Raw genomic sequence first — 14270 nt, forward strand, 5'->3', positions numbered from 1 at the left:
CTAGGACTTCTAAAACTATGTTGAATAATAACAGTGGTCAAAGTGGGCATCCTTGTCTTGTTTCTGATTTTGGAGGAAAAGCTTTCAGTTTTTCACCATTGAGTATTATATTGACTGAGGGTTTGTCATACATGGACTTTATTATGTTGAGGTACCTTCATTCCATTTCTATTTTATTGAGAGTTTTAATCATAAATGGATGTTGAATTTCATCAGATGCCTTTCCTGCATGTATTGATAAGAGCATATGACTTTTATCTCTTCTTTTGTTAATGTAGTATAATGCAATGATTGATTTGTGTATGTTGAATCATCCTTTTGCTCCTAGAACAAACCCCTCTTGACCATGATACATTTTTAAAATGTATTATTGTATTTGTTTGCTAGTATTTCGTTTAGAATTTTTGCATATGTATTTATCAGAGATATTGGTCTTTAGTTTTTTATATTTTGTGTTATTCTTGCTAGATTTTGGGATTAGAGTTATATTGACCTTATAAAATCTGTTAAGAAGTTGGAAGAATTTGAGAAGGATAGGTTTTAAAACTTATTTGAATGTTTGGTAGAATTCACTGGTGAAGTTGTCTGGTCTTGGACTTTTAGTTTTGGGGAGGTTTTTGATGGTTGCTTCCATTCCCTCACTGTTGATGGATCTGCTTAGATTTTTCAATTCTTCATGGTTTAGTCTGGGAAGATTATATGTTTCTAGGAACTTATCTGTTCTAGGTTATTGAACTTGGTGGCATATAGTCTTTCATAGTATTCTAGTATGATCCTTTGTATCTCTGTGATGTCTGTGCTACTTCTCCTCTTTCATGTCTGATTTTTTTTTACATGAGTCTTTGCTCTGTTTTCATTAGTGAGTCTAGCCAAGGGTTTGTCAATTCTATTAATCTTTTCAAAGCACCAGATCTTTGGTGTATTAATTTTATATAGTCTTTTTGTTCTCTGTTTCATTAAATTTTGCTCTAATTTTTATTATTTCAGTTTTTCAACTTACTTTGGGTTGCTTTTATTCTGTTCCTGGAGCTTTAAAATGTGATGTTAGGTTGTTTACTTGGAATTTCTCTTGTTCCTTGAGATAGGCCCATAATGATATAAACTTCCCACTTATTACTGCTTCACTGCATCCCAGAAGTTTCGATATGGTATATAGTCATTCTCATTTATTTCTATATATTTTTATCTCACCTTTTATTTTTTCTTTGACCCAGTTATTTTTTAGTGGTACATTGTTTAACCTCCATATATTTGGGGGTTTCTTTACTTCCTTTTTGCAGTTGATTTGTAATTTCAAGACATTGTGGTCAGAAAATATACTTGGTATATTTTTCAGTCTTCTTGAATTTGTTGAGTCTGGCTTTGTGATTCAGCATTTGGTCTATCCTTGCATTGGAAAAGAATGTATAATCTGATGTTCTGGGATGAAAGGCTCTGTATATGTCATTTAAGTCTATTTGGTCTAATATATAATTTAAGGCTGATATCTCTTTATTGACTTTCTGTTTGTATCTATCTAGAGTTGTCAGTGGAGAATTAAGGTCCGCAACAATGATTGTGTTTCAGCCTGTTTTTCCCTTTAGTTTTGTGAGTAATTGCTTTATGTATTTCAGTGCTTCCTAATTGGGTGCATATATATTAGGAAGTATTATGTCTTATTAATGTAGTATCTCCTTTATCACTATAAAGTGTCCATCTTTGTCTCTTGTTACCTTTGCTATCTTGAAATCTATTTTGTCGGAAATAAGTATGGCTGTACCTGCTTCTCTGTGGATGTTGTTTGTTTGGGTGGTCACTTTCCACCCTTCCACTTTGAATCTACCTTTGTCTTTTCAGCTTAGATGTGTCTCTTGAAGGCAGTGTGCAGTTGGGTTTCGTTTTTTGATCCAGTCTGCTACTTTGTGCCTCTTAATTGGTGAATTTACATTTATGGTAATTATTGGTGAATAAAGATTTCCTATAGCCATTTTACTCTTTGTTTTCTGGTAGCTCTCTGTTTCCATTTGTTCTTTTACTTGATGTTTCTGTCTGTTGATTTTGTTTGGTGGTATTTCATGCTCCTTGCCTCTGTTTCCTCTTTTTTAAGCTGTGTGTCTCAGTTTTGGGGGTTTTGTGTGTGTGTGTGTCTGTGGTTACCATTAGGATTATTAAAAATGTTCCATATATACAGTAGTTTTCTTTTTCTTTTGAGTGCATCTAATTTCCATCCTTCTTTGCCAGTTGAAACCTTTGCCCTTTCACCTTTTCTGTTTTTGTTGCCATAAATTATGCTGTTAATTTTTAAAATGATTTTACTTGTAGTGTTTTTACCTTTTTCTCTTTGTTTCAGGTAGAATAACCTCTTGAGTATTTCCTGCAGTGGAGATTTTTCTAGTGATAAATTCCCTAAGCTTCTGTATGTCTGGAAGGTATTTATTTCTTCTTCGTATTTAAAGGATATGTTATTTTTGGCTGGTAGTTTCTCTCTTTCATTATGTCAAATATTTGGTTCTACTCTCTTCTGGCTTGTAGAGTTTCTACTGAGAAGTCTGATGGGCTTTCCTTTGTAGATCTTTTCCTTTTGTAGATCTTTCTTTTTTTTCCTGGCTGCTTTGAGAATTTTTTCTTTCTTATTAATTTTTGTCCATTTTAATGCAATGTGCATTGGAGAGAGCTTCTTGAAGTAACTAGGTGTTCTCTGCTTCTTGGATTCAAGAATCTAGTTATTTTCATAAGTTTGGGAAGTTCTCATCCACTATTTGTTTAAATGGACTCTTCGTTCCCTTCCACCTCTCTTCTTCTGGTATACCCATAATTTTTACATTGATTTTTCTGATGGAGTCAGTTCTCATAGAGCTCTTTCATTTTTTCTTTTTTTAATGCTCAGTTCTCTGTCTTCTTCTTTCTGCACCATTTCTGGATTCCAGTGTTTGATATCACTAATTCTTTCCTCCATCTTGTTGGCTCTTTTTCCTCTGCTCAGTAGTTCATTCCTGATTTCCTGTATTGTGTGCTTTATCTCCAGGATTTCTCTTGGCAATTCCTTTTTTAAACTTTCAGTCTCTTTGCTGAAGTTTTCTTTTCGTTCATTAATTTGTCTTCTGGGTACATCATATTTCCTGTCTGTATTTTCTCCCATCTCATTGAATATTTTCAGAACTGCAATTTTGAATTCTCTGTCATTTACATCATATATTTCCATATGTTCCAGTTTGCTTTCTGGAGATTTTCATTATCTTTCTGAGCTGCCTCGCTCCCTTTGTTGTTCATGGTATTGGATGGGATCCTTATTGGTCTAGGCATCTTTGTGTTAATTGTGCTTCACTAGCAGATTTCTATGAAGAGGTCTTTCTACTATCATCCAGTAGATGGTGAGGAATCTCAGTGTTTTAAGCTCTGTGAAATCCCAAACCAGACCTCTGCAGCTGTTGTCAGTGTCAGGATAGCCACGTGTAGCANAGTGTTTGATATCACTAATTCTTTCCTCCATCTTGTTGGCTCTTTTTCCTCTGCTCAGTAGTTCATTCCTGATTTCCCGTATTGTGTGCTTTATCTCCAGGATTTCTCTTGGCAATTCCTTTTTAAACTTTCAGTCTCTTTGCTGAAGTTTTCTTTTTGTTCATTAATTTGTCTTCTGGGTACACCATATTTCCTGTCTGTATTTTCTCCCATCTCATTGAATATTTTCAGAACTGCAATTTTGAATTCTCTGTCATTTACATCATATATTTCCATATGTTCCACTTTGCTTTCTGCAGATTTTCATTATCTTTCTGAGCTGCCTCGCTCCCTTTGTTGTTCATGGTATTGGATGGGATCCTTATTGGTCTAGGCATCTTTGTGTTAATTGTGCTTCACTAGCAGATTTCTATGAAGAGGTCTTTCTACTATCATCCAGTAGATGGTGAGGAATCACAGTGTTTTAAGCTCTGTGAAATCCCAAACCAGACCTCTGCAGCTGTTGTCAGTGTCAGGATAGCCACGTGTAGCAGTGATGTTTGGGTGGGGTTTGTTTTGCCCTCTCAGTAATGACAAGCCCCAATCTTCACAGGGTCCCCACCCACATGCCCCAATTGGGGATCAGTCACAGAGGGAAATAGTGATTCTGACGCAATAGTTCTGGGGTTTTCCAATAATGTGCTCCAAAACCCCATACCAAGGGCTACAGAAGGTGAGTTTTAGGAGTCAAAAAGGTGAGTATCAGGGCTCTGTGGCTCCATTTCTTTGTTTGGAACACCAGCCACCCAACAGCCAACAGTGGTGGAAGAGTCTCTGTGCTTTGTCCTTGCCTGGGCCTCTCTCTCAGCTGGCTCAGTCGAAATTTACACCTCTCTCTTCCTGCAGGAGTGCCCACCAAGACTCTGTTGCTCCAGGCTAGTTGAAGGAAGTGCCAGCTACAACCAGCTACTTCCCCTCCAAGCTGACCCCACTGAGAACTCCAGGCTGTGGGGCTGCATCTGTGGCCTATTTGAGGTCTCCTCTTCCTTTCTCACCTCCCTTGTCTGTTCCCATTGGAAACAAACAAATCGAAAGAACCTCTCCTTCTTTAGATGCTTTAATACATTCATTTCTCAGGCATGCCAGTGTGTTGAGCAGGGAATCCTTTGCTGAGTTATACCTGATCAACTCACTGAAATTTCAGGGGGAGAGACCAAAGGGATCTTTTACCACCATTCCTCTGACCAAATTTCCCTTTTTTATAAGGACACCAGTACACATTTCTAATATGGATGCAAAGTATACAAACATATATGTATATATCTTATGTTAGTAAAGAATTATTTTGGTATTTTTTAGCTCCCTTATACCAATAATCTCAATTGTTCATATTTGAACTCATGACATGATTTTGAATATAGGTTAAAGATGGGGATCCTTATTCTGACTCCTTGAATGACTTTTACTGGGTTTGTGAGTCCTAGAAGTTCTATGTAAAAATTTGTGTTTGCAAGAATATGCACTTTTCTGGAACAAGGATTTGAATCTTGCATCATATTCTCAGAGAGGACTATGTCCCCTCCCCCACAAAGTTAAGAACCAGTATGTAAGGAAATACGGAGAGTCAAGTTGATGTTCCTTTGTAAGCTCTTCTTTGCCTGTTCCAAACACTCAGCAGTGGTAGATAAAAATCCAAAAAGAGAACATGAAAAAGTCAGAACCATGCCTTCATCTTTTGTCCTTAATATATATATCTGTGGACAAGACGCAACCACAAACACAAAGCATAGAGTGAGACTGAAGACAGACACTGTGGGCTCCAGAATCAAAACAGGGGAGAAGAAACCAGTGGTTTACCGTGGTGGAGTGTCAGGACTAAAAGGGCTCTGCACAGTGTGCTGGGCCAGAGCACGTGCTCTACTTGAAAATCAGGATTAGTGGTAGCCCTGCTTCCCTACTCTAGAAGGCAGGCATTCGTAACTGCTGTAAATTGCTGCCTGCTGTGACCTCTGGCTTATGAAGCTTTGATCCTAGGAAGAGAGCAGGAGGGTGACAGAGACTTGATCTCTTTATCAGAAAGTGAGATAAATCACCTCTATTGCTTCATCATCAGCATCACCATTGGGCAGGAACCCAGACACTACCAACTTGATTCTTGGATTATGAATACAAGCAGAGGAACTGCAAAAAACTCTGATTAAGGAGGGATGGTTAGTGAGTCAACATTAGCAGTTTTCTCCCACACAAGTGGGCCTGTATACACATATTCCAGAACCCATGAAGAACTCGGACCTTAGTATGAGACAACCAAGTCAAAAATCAGAATCTGAATTCACTGGAGGTTAAAGCAAAATCAGAAAGCATTCTATTTAAAGTTTATAATGCCCTCAAAGATGTTGATGTAGGAAAAATAACCACTAAAAGAAAAAAAAGAAGAAGAGGAAATTCTGGATAAGGGACAAAGATAGACAAGAATGAAATGTAATTAGATATGAAAAAACTAGAAATCTCAGAAATGAGTAATAGACTTACTGAAATGAAGAAAAGAAATAGATGGGGCTAGACTCAGTTAAAGGGAGAATTAGTAAATAAGATGCCGTTACTGAAGAATTCACCCAGAATACAGCACAAATACATACAAATTAAAAACCTAAAACAGATCAGTTAGGAAAAATGGAAGGTAGATCAAGAGGCTTTGCAATACATATTATTGCAGTTTAAGAAGACAATGAAAGGAATCACAGTAAAGTAATGGCTGGAATTTTTCTGAATTGGCCAACACATGACCCCTCTGATGGAAAGCAAACTCTGAATACTGAGCACAATAAAGAAAGATAAGCACAGGCCTGGCGTGATCAGAATCAAAGTGCAGAGTCTCAAAGATAAAGATAACACTCTTTAAAGAAGAAAAGACAGGTACCCTAGGAGGAAACAGCACTGGCTGGCACCAGACTTGCCATCATTACTAATAGGTGCAGAAAAATATTTTTAAAGTGCTAGGGGCAGACAACTATAAATCTACAATTTTGTGCCCTGCCAAATTATTTGTGTGAGGGTTTCAGACATATAACTATGAGAGAGGTTTGCCTCCCACATGCTGTCACTGAAAAAACCAGTAAAGAATATTCATCTGCAAGAACAAAAGTGAGAAGGAAGGCTGTGTCAGAACCTGTTAGAGGTCTAAAATTTCATCATACTTGCAAGTTAACAAGGTGGCCTGCCACAGATTCATGACTGCTGGCAGAATGACATGAGCCTCCTAGGTCAGAGACAAAGGACTTTATTACTTACAACACAGAGGCAGCATGAGTTTCCTGTTTCCGATGGTTCTCTTAACCCCCCAAATCCCATGGGGGTGACGCGGAGCAGCTCTGGTGTACACTGGCTCACACGCTGGGCCTAGAGCACAGCCGAAAACCCTGGAGTTGAGGAGTACTTCAGTATTTTGTTTGTTCATTTGTATGTTTGCTTGTTTTCTTAACCAATCTGTTAAAGAGGTTGTTAGAAAGCCCTGAGGAAGACGTTATCTTTATTATCCTGGTGGAGAAACAAATCTGCTTTCTATCCCCAAGGGAGGGACTACCTCTGTCTTTAAAGGCTGTTATGCAGGCCAGTACAAGTTGTGTAGACCTTCCATAAAGAAGTCTCCCAATAAACAGGTGGGATAAAAAGAAGAAACATAGAATTAGAAAACAATTTTAACTTAAAATTAATTGTTGCCTTAGATAACATTATTTTGTGTGTGCTTTTTAAAAGTTAAAACTTTAATTGTTGGGTCTGTTAGATATAGACACTTTAACAAACACTTTATAGACATTTCATTTAACAGACACTTTAATAGTGTCTGTTAAATGAAACTAAGGCTCTTGTTTTATTCAAGAGCTGGATATAAACCCTAAATAAATTTAGGCTTTAGGACAATTTATCTAAGTATGTCTGTATTAAAGAATAGAAATACAACTTAGAGTTTTTTAAACCAAAGAGGGAAAATACTACAATATTTTAAAATATTGCTCAATCCAATAGAATATGAGAAAGAAAATTTATGGAAAGAATAAGCTTGTGCATATATCTAAAGAGGTACTAAACAGGTGGGCAAAGGAAACTTTATAGCCTTAAATGCTTTTTTTAAAGTAAGAAGACCCTAAATAAATGAGTTATTCTTCTACCTAAATAATCTGGAAAAAGAACAGAATAAAACCAATTAAATAAGACATTGTTAAATAACTGGACTCTGGCACTTAAATTGCTACCTGTCTTACCTGCAAGTCGGGAGACAGATCTAAAGGGATGTGTGAGCCTTTCAAAGGGAGGGAGGGCAAGACCAGCGGGAGAGTAAAGGGTCATGGGAGCAAAACTTAGTGAACAAAGCAGATTCAGTGAAAAGAGAAGGGGAAGAATAACAACATCTTTGAAAATAAAAGTTATGTGATCTAGACAACATGGAGATTTGTCCTTTCTGGAAACATAATTATTTATTTTTTAAAAATCCAAACTTTCCTGGAAAACTTGGTAAATGTGGACACAGACCCTATAGCAATCAGTTCAACAACATTTTAATTGGTATTTTTTAGCCATGCACTGTGCTGCTGCTGGACTGCATAGATGAGTCAGACATCAGTGCTGGTCCTGGAGGACACAGTGACAGAAATGAGCCTAAAAGGGACTCTTAGTGCACTTGTGGAGCCTGGGGTAGGCCTGAGATCAGGGAAGCATTTAACTCCAGGATTACTCCAACCCTCAACAGGGAAGAAAACAGTTCTTGGGTTGGAAATGTCAATAAGTGAGAGAGATAGAAGATAAAGATGAGCAAACTGTGAAACACATGTACAGATCCCTAGGATTGGCCCAACCTAACAAAATATTATTCCAAGACCATTAGAGGTAGTCACAATGCAATAAATGTAAGGATAATGTAGGAGAGGAAAAAGTCTTTTTCTCTCGACTAGGTCTTTTTCTCTCAAGATAGATTGAGAGAAAAACAAGTTTATTAACATGTGCATTATACATGTGACACATAGGAGTATCCAGAGATGAGTAACCCAAACATTTGGTTAGAACTTGGGCTTACATAGCAACTTAGAAAAAGAACAACAAATTTTTAGAGAAGTGATGAGACAAAGGAAAAGTACTTTGAGTCTATCTATAGAGGAGGCAAATTGTAGAAAGATAAATATATACAACTTATTGAAGATAAGAACTAGTTAGTGAAGTTTGTTATGTAGATTCCTCTGACACTCTCTCTGGGCTCGTAAAAGGCTAGAGTTGTCTGTAGTGATTAATCTCTGTCCTTGGTAGTTAGAGGGGGAGTTGGGATACCTTTGTAAATTTATGTCCTTCTCTTAAGCAAATCAGGGAAAGGATGAGGGCTTTTCTTGTACCAGCTTCTCAGTTGTCTTTAGTTAAAAATAATCCTTATCCCAAAGTAGCATATTTTGCTATCCTCCAATAAGAAGGGAGAATTACAAGGATGTTTACCCTCGATCGGCGTAAAGAGAATAAAGTGTAAGTTGGGCTGACCTTACTCTCTGGGGTGTACAGTACCACCCACCTTTACCCAAATGCAACCAACTCCTTCAGCATGCAGAAGTGACTCAGTGTGTTAGCTGCACAAATCAAAGTTGAACCTGAACTTTTTTGTATCTTAAAGGTAAAGCTGAAATTTCTTTTATACCCTTCTTGCTTACTTTTCCCCCCCTCCCCAGAGGTAATCGTTGTTCTAAAGTCTAGTATATGTAGCCTTCTGACATGTATTTTAATACAATGTACACAGATAAATAATTGTTATCCTGTTTTTTAACTTTATATAGATATCACACTGTATATATCATTAAAATTTACATTTTTAAAAAACTCAACATGCTTTTGAATTTTGGCCACAGTGATATATGCATGTCATTCACTTTAAATCTTATGCATTGTGTGTGTATGTGTGTGTATGCATATACATACATATATATATATATGAAAAAGTATTATATGAGATAGATACTAATAATACCTCCATTTTTAGATAAAACTGAAAGCAGAGATTAAACAGTAAGAAAGATTTGAATTTAGAATCACAAATTTTTCCTGTTTTAGTCCAGTTCATTTGGTTCATAGCTTTTCCTCTTTATTACCTTGATTAAGATTTGCATTGAGTCAGCGCAAGAATGAGTGTGGATTTATCTTACTCTTAGCCTTATTTGGAATGCCCCTAAAAATATTTAGCATTAAATATGTTTGCTGTAGGTTTTTAATAAATACCTGGTTAGGTTAAGAATGTTGCCTTTTTATTTGTATTTTGCCAAAAAATTATGATAAATGTTAAATTAATCAAATGCTTTCTGTCTATGAAAAATTATCATTTTTTTCATGCTGTTTGTCAATTAGTAGGTTGTTTTGGTTTTAAATCATTCCCATTATTTTGGAGAAATCTCACTTGGTCACTATGTAATATTTTGTTAGTAGGCTATTAAATTATGTTTGCTGAAGTTACATTTAGGTTTTTTAATGTAGTTTGTAAGGTGAAATTGGTCTACAAACTTTTTTATAAATCTATGCTAGTCTAGCTTTGACTTAAAGTTTATATAGTAAAGTTTATATAGCCTCATGAAATTAGTTGGGTTTTCCTCCTTTTATGTTTTCATGAAACAATTATGTTACTAAAGCAACTACCTTTATGTTAAATGNGCTTTTCTTGTACCAGCTTCTCAGTTGTCTTTAGTTCAAAATAATCCTTATCCCAAAGTAGCATATTTTGCTATCCTCCAATAAGAAGGGAGAATTACAAGGATGTTTACCCTCGATCGGCATAAAGAGAATACAGTGTAAGTTGGGCTGACCTTACTCTCTGGGGCGTACAGTACCACCCACCTTTACCCAAATGCAACCAACTCCTTCAGCATGCAGAAGTGACTCAGTGTGTTAGCTGCACAAATCAAAGTTGAACCTGAACTCTTTTGTATCTTAAAGATAAAGCTGAAACTTCTTTTATACCCTTCTTGCTTACTTTCCCCCGCCTCCCCAGAGGTAATCGTTGTTCTAAAGTCTAGTATATGTAGCCTTCTGACATGTATTTTAATACAATGTACACAGATAAATAATTGTTATCCTGTTTTTTTACTTTATATAGATATCACACTGTATATATCATTAAAATTTACATTTTTAAAAAACTCAACATGCTTTTGAATTTTGGCCACAGTGATATATGCATGTCATTCACTTTAAATCTTATGCATTGTGTGTGTATGTGTGTGTATGCATATACATACATATATATATATATGAAAAAGTATTATATGAGATAGATACTAATAATACCTCCATTTTTAGATAAAACTGAAAGCAGAGATTAAACAGTAAGAAAGATTTGAATTTAGAATCACAAATTTTTCCTGTTTTAGTCCAGTTCATTTGGTTCATAGCTTTTCCTCTTTATTATCTTGATTAAGATTTGCAATGAGTCAGCGCAAGAATGAGTGTGGATTTATCTTACTCTTAGCCTTATTTGGAATGCCCCTAAAAATATTTAGCATTAAATATGTTTGCTGTAGGTTTTTAATAAATACCTGGTTAGGTTAAGAATGTTGCCTTTTTATTTGTATTTTGCCAAAAAATTATAATAAATGTTATATTTATCAAATGCTTTCTGTCTATGAAAAATTATGATTTTTTTCATACTGTTTGTCAATTAGTAGGTTGTTTTGGTTTTAAATCATTCCCATTATTTTGGAGAAACCTCACTTGGTCACTATGTAATATTTTGTTAGTAGGCTATTAAATTATGTTTGCTGAAGTTACATTTAGGTTTTTTTATGTGGTTTGTAAGGTGAAATTGGTCTACAAATTTTTTTATAAATCTATGCTAGTCTAGCTTTGGCTTAAAGTTTATATAGTAAAGTTTATATAGCCTCATGAAATTAGTTGGGTTTTCCTCCTTTTATGTTTTCATGAAACAATTATGTTACTAAAGCAACTACCTTTATGTTAAATGTTTGATAAAGTGATGCTATGAATCATCTGAGTTGAGCACTTTTCTTGTAAGATTTGACTAATGATTCAATTTGGTATAGTTGTTGGTTTAAATTTTCTGTCTTGAGTGAGAATTATCCATTTAATCCAAGTTATCAAATTTATTATTATTAAGTAGGTCATAATATTCATTTGTGACTTCAGAATTGATCCCCCTTTTAATTCTCTAAAAACAAACAAATAAGGATTATAGAAAAGATCTTAGAAGAACTCATCAGTAGGTGGTTATTTGCTAAAACTACGGTAATGGTGGGAAAAAAACAGCAGGCAGCAGGAAAAGAGGAAGACCAAATATGAGACGGACTGACTCCATCAAAGAACCGTAGGCATGAGGCTTCAGGAGCTGAGCAGGGCGGTTGAGGACAGGACATTATGGACATCACTCATTCATAGGGTCACCAGAAGTCAGAGCTGACTCAACAGGATGTAACATACACAATAAAATAGACATGCCTCTGTCTAGATCAAGAAAAGAAAAGAGAAAACACAAACAATATTAAATGCTCCTTAAGGTCTGTGAAAGGATTTCAGTCTAAAATGGCACTGTAGAATATGAAATGGAGACCCTCATGCATGGACCCTCAGTACTTAAGAACTGAGAGACTGACTTCCAGTATATGCCTGATTTCCAAAAGACCATGACTGATCTCCTACCACTGAAAATCTATGAAGAATCTCTCCCCATCTGTAAGCCAGCAAACTTACTGCTTGGATGCTGGCTGGACATCACCCTCTTTACACTTGCCTGTAAATACAGCCCACCCCAAACCTTCAGTGGACCTGTTGCTTTTTACAGCATGTTTCATGAATTGCTATTCCCCAGCTATACACGAGTAAACTCAATTTCTTGTAATTTGAGCTTGCCTCAGTCTACCTCTTTATTTAGTTTGACAATTCTTTTCCAATTTTAAAATTCTAATTCTATAATTGTGGAATATTAAGTTCCTACCAGGTCACTTGGCCTGTGCCTATAGAGCCTCTTTGCCTCTTTGTCATTTCCCCTGGTCACTATTTCCTCATCACAGGGTAGCCAGGGGTGGAGGCAAGTCTCTATGCCTTATTTGCTTGACATGTCCATTAGCTGGTCCAGTTAGAGAAGAAAGAATGGCTGAATTGATTTATTGTGATGTAGCCATTGCTCGCACAAGGCAGCGCTGCAGTTCACTCTTACTCAATACCTACAGTGTCATGGGAATTATGCAAAATGATAGAGATTCTCAGGTGAAGAAAGATACACATCCCACCTCCAAAATTGTAACATACTGGGAAGACATACATTAAATAAGTAACTACACAAACAATTGCAGTCATGTAGAGTACAATGGAAGAGAAGTGTAAGGTTACATAACAAGGGACTAACAGGGTCTGGATGGGTAAAAAGTGAGTGTTTGTAGCAGAAGACCAGAAGTTGGATAGGGAGTGCAGGAAATAGTGTATGTTCAAGAAACCAAATAAGCTGGGCTGTTTCGAGCCTGGATAACAGCAGAAAGAGGTACAGCCTTTTAAGAACTGGTGACTTTACCCTAAGAGCAGTGGGAAACCACTGGATAGTTTTTAACACTACCTTTAATTAAGCACCCAAAGCCTGCATTTTAGGAACAATTATATCTATAGTTATCCTCTTGCCTTAAAAAACAAAGTTTTATTGTCCCCCTCTAAAAAAACAAGAGTCCCTGATAGTGTAGTTGGTAACACACATCTGACACATACTAATTAGAATATTGATTGATTCTTTTATTTAAACCACTACTTTAAACTTGTTATAATTTGTTAGCTTGAACTAGGTTTGCAGTACAATAGTCTGGGGTTTACTCCATGGTTTTAAAAACTATGTACTGTAATACGTATTTTTTTATGTTTTGGGCACCTCTATTCAGGCTGACAGCTTCCTACTCAGGTCGATGGGTTGCTGATGCAGATGCTCCCTTTTCTGTCATCTTGTCTCATTTCTTCTCTCAGCAAAGGTGGCCCCCAAGCTTGATCAGGTGGAGAGGAGAATGCATTCTAATCTTGGCAATGCCAACCTTTTAGCTAGTCTTTCTAAGTTTCCATATCGATTGAGTGACAGAAGGGTGTTGTCAAAGGAAAAGCAACTTTTCTACCAAACTGTAACTACCAAACTCCTGTCATTTCCAGTTGCTGCATTAACTCATGGAATATTTATCACAGTGTCTTGACTTTAAGAGAGAAAACAGGTGTTTTTCAGAAGCACTGGTATTTTGTCAGGAGCACTTGGATGGTAGTGTAATTATGTTCATTTGGAATGTGTATTCTAAACTGATGCATTTATTAGACAACTTCATTGCTATTTTAAGTTGAGTAATCCTTTATGTTTGAGTTTTTGGTTTTTTAGAGGTTTTTGGCGTTTTAAAAAACTTTTATACATTTTCTGATCAGGGATTTACCAAAGGGTTTATAGTGATATCAGACTTGATATGAATCAATTTGTAAATTTTCCCTTCTAACAAATTTATTGGTTTAGCAGATATTCCCTTACAGGGAATATCTCCAATATATCCAACCTGTGGCCTATGGGCCGCATATGGCCCAGGATGGCTATGAATATGGCCCAATAAAAATTGTAAATTTACCTAAAACCTTTTTTTTGTTCATCAGTTTTCATTAGTGTTTGTGTATTTAATGTGTGGCCCAAGAAAACTCTTCTTCCAGTGTGGCCCAGAGACGCCAGAGGTTGGGCACCCCTGCTAGGACTTCATAGTTATCTCATGAAACATTTAATAAAATGTTTTTGTAACTTATAGACCAAAAGTATGTTCAAATATTTATGTGTATATGTATTAACCATGTGAACAAATGCAATAACTTCTAAAACT

The 14270-nt window shown here is 36.2% G+C and overlaps 1 protein-coding gene across 4 annotated transcripts in view; it reads left to right on the forward strand.

Moving 5' to 3' along the window:
• FARS2 (phenylalanyl-tRNA synthetase 2, mitochondrial) overlaps window positions 1-14270 on the forward strand; it is a 557835-nt gene that overhangs the window by 388978 nt on the left and 154587 nt on the right. The gene's annotated exons all lie outside the window — the stretch shown is intronic.

The sequence above is a fragment of the Sturnira hondurensis genome, unplaced genomic scaffold (assembly GCF_014824575.4).
Source record: "Sturnira hondurensis isolate 20B ecotype Veracruz unplaced genomic scaffold, ASM1482457v3 Scaffold0004271, whole genome shotgun sequence".
In the NCBI taxonomy this organism is placed as follows: Eukaryota; Metazoa; Chordata; class Mammalia; order Chiroptera; family Phyllostomidae; genus Sturnira; species Sturnira hondurensis.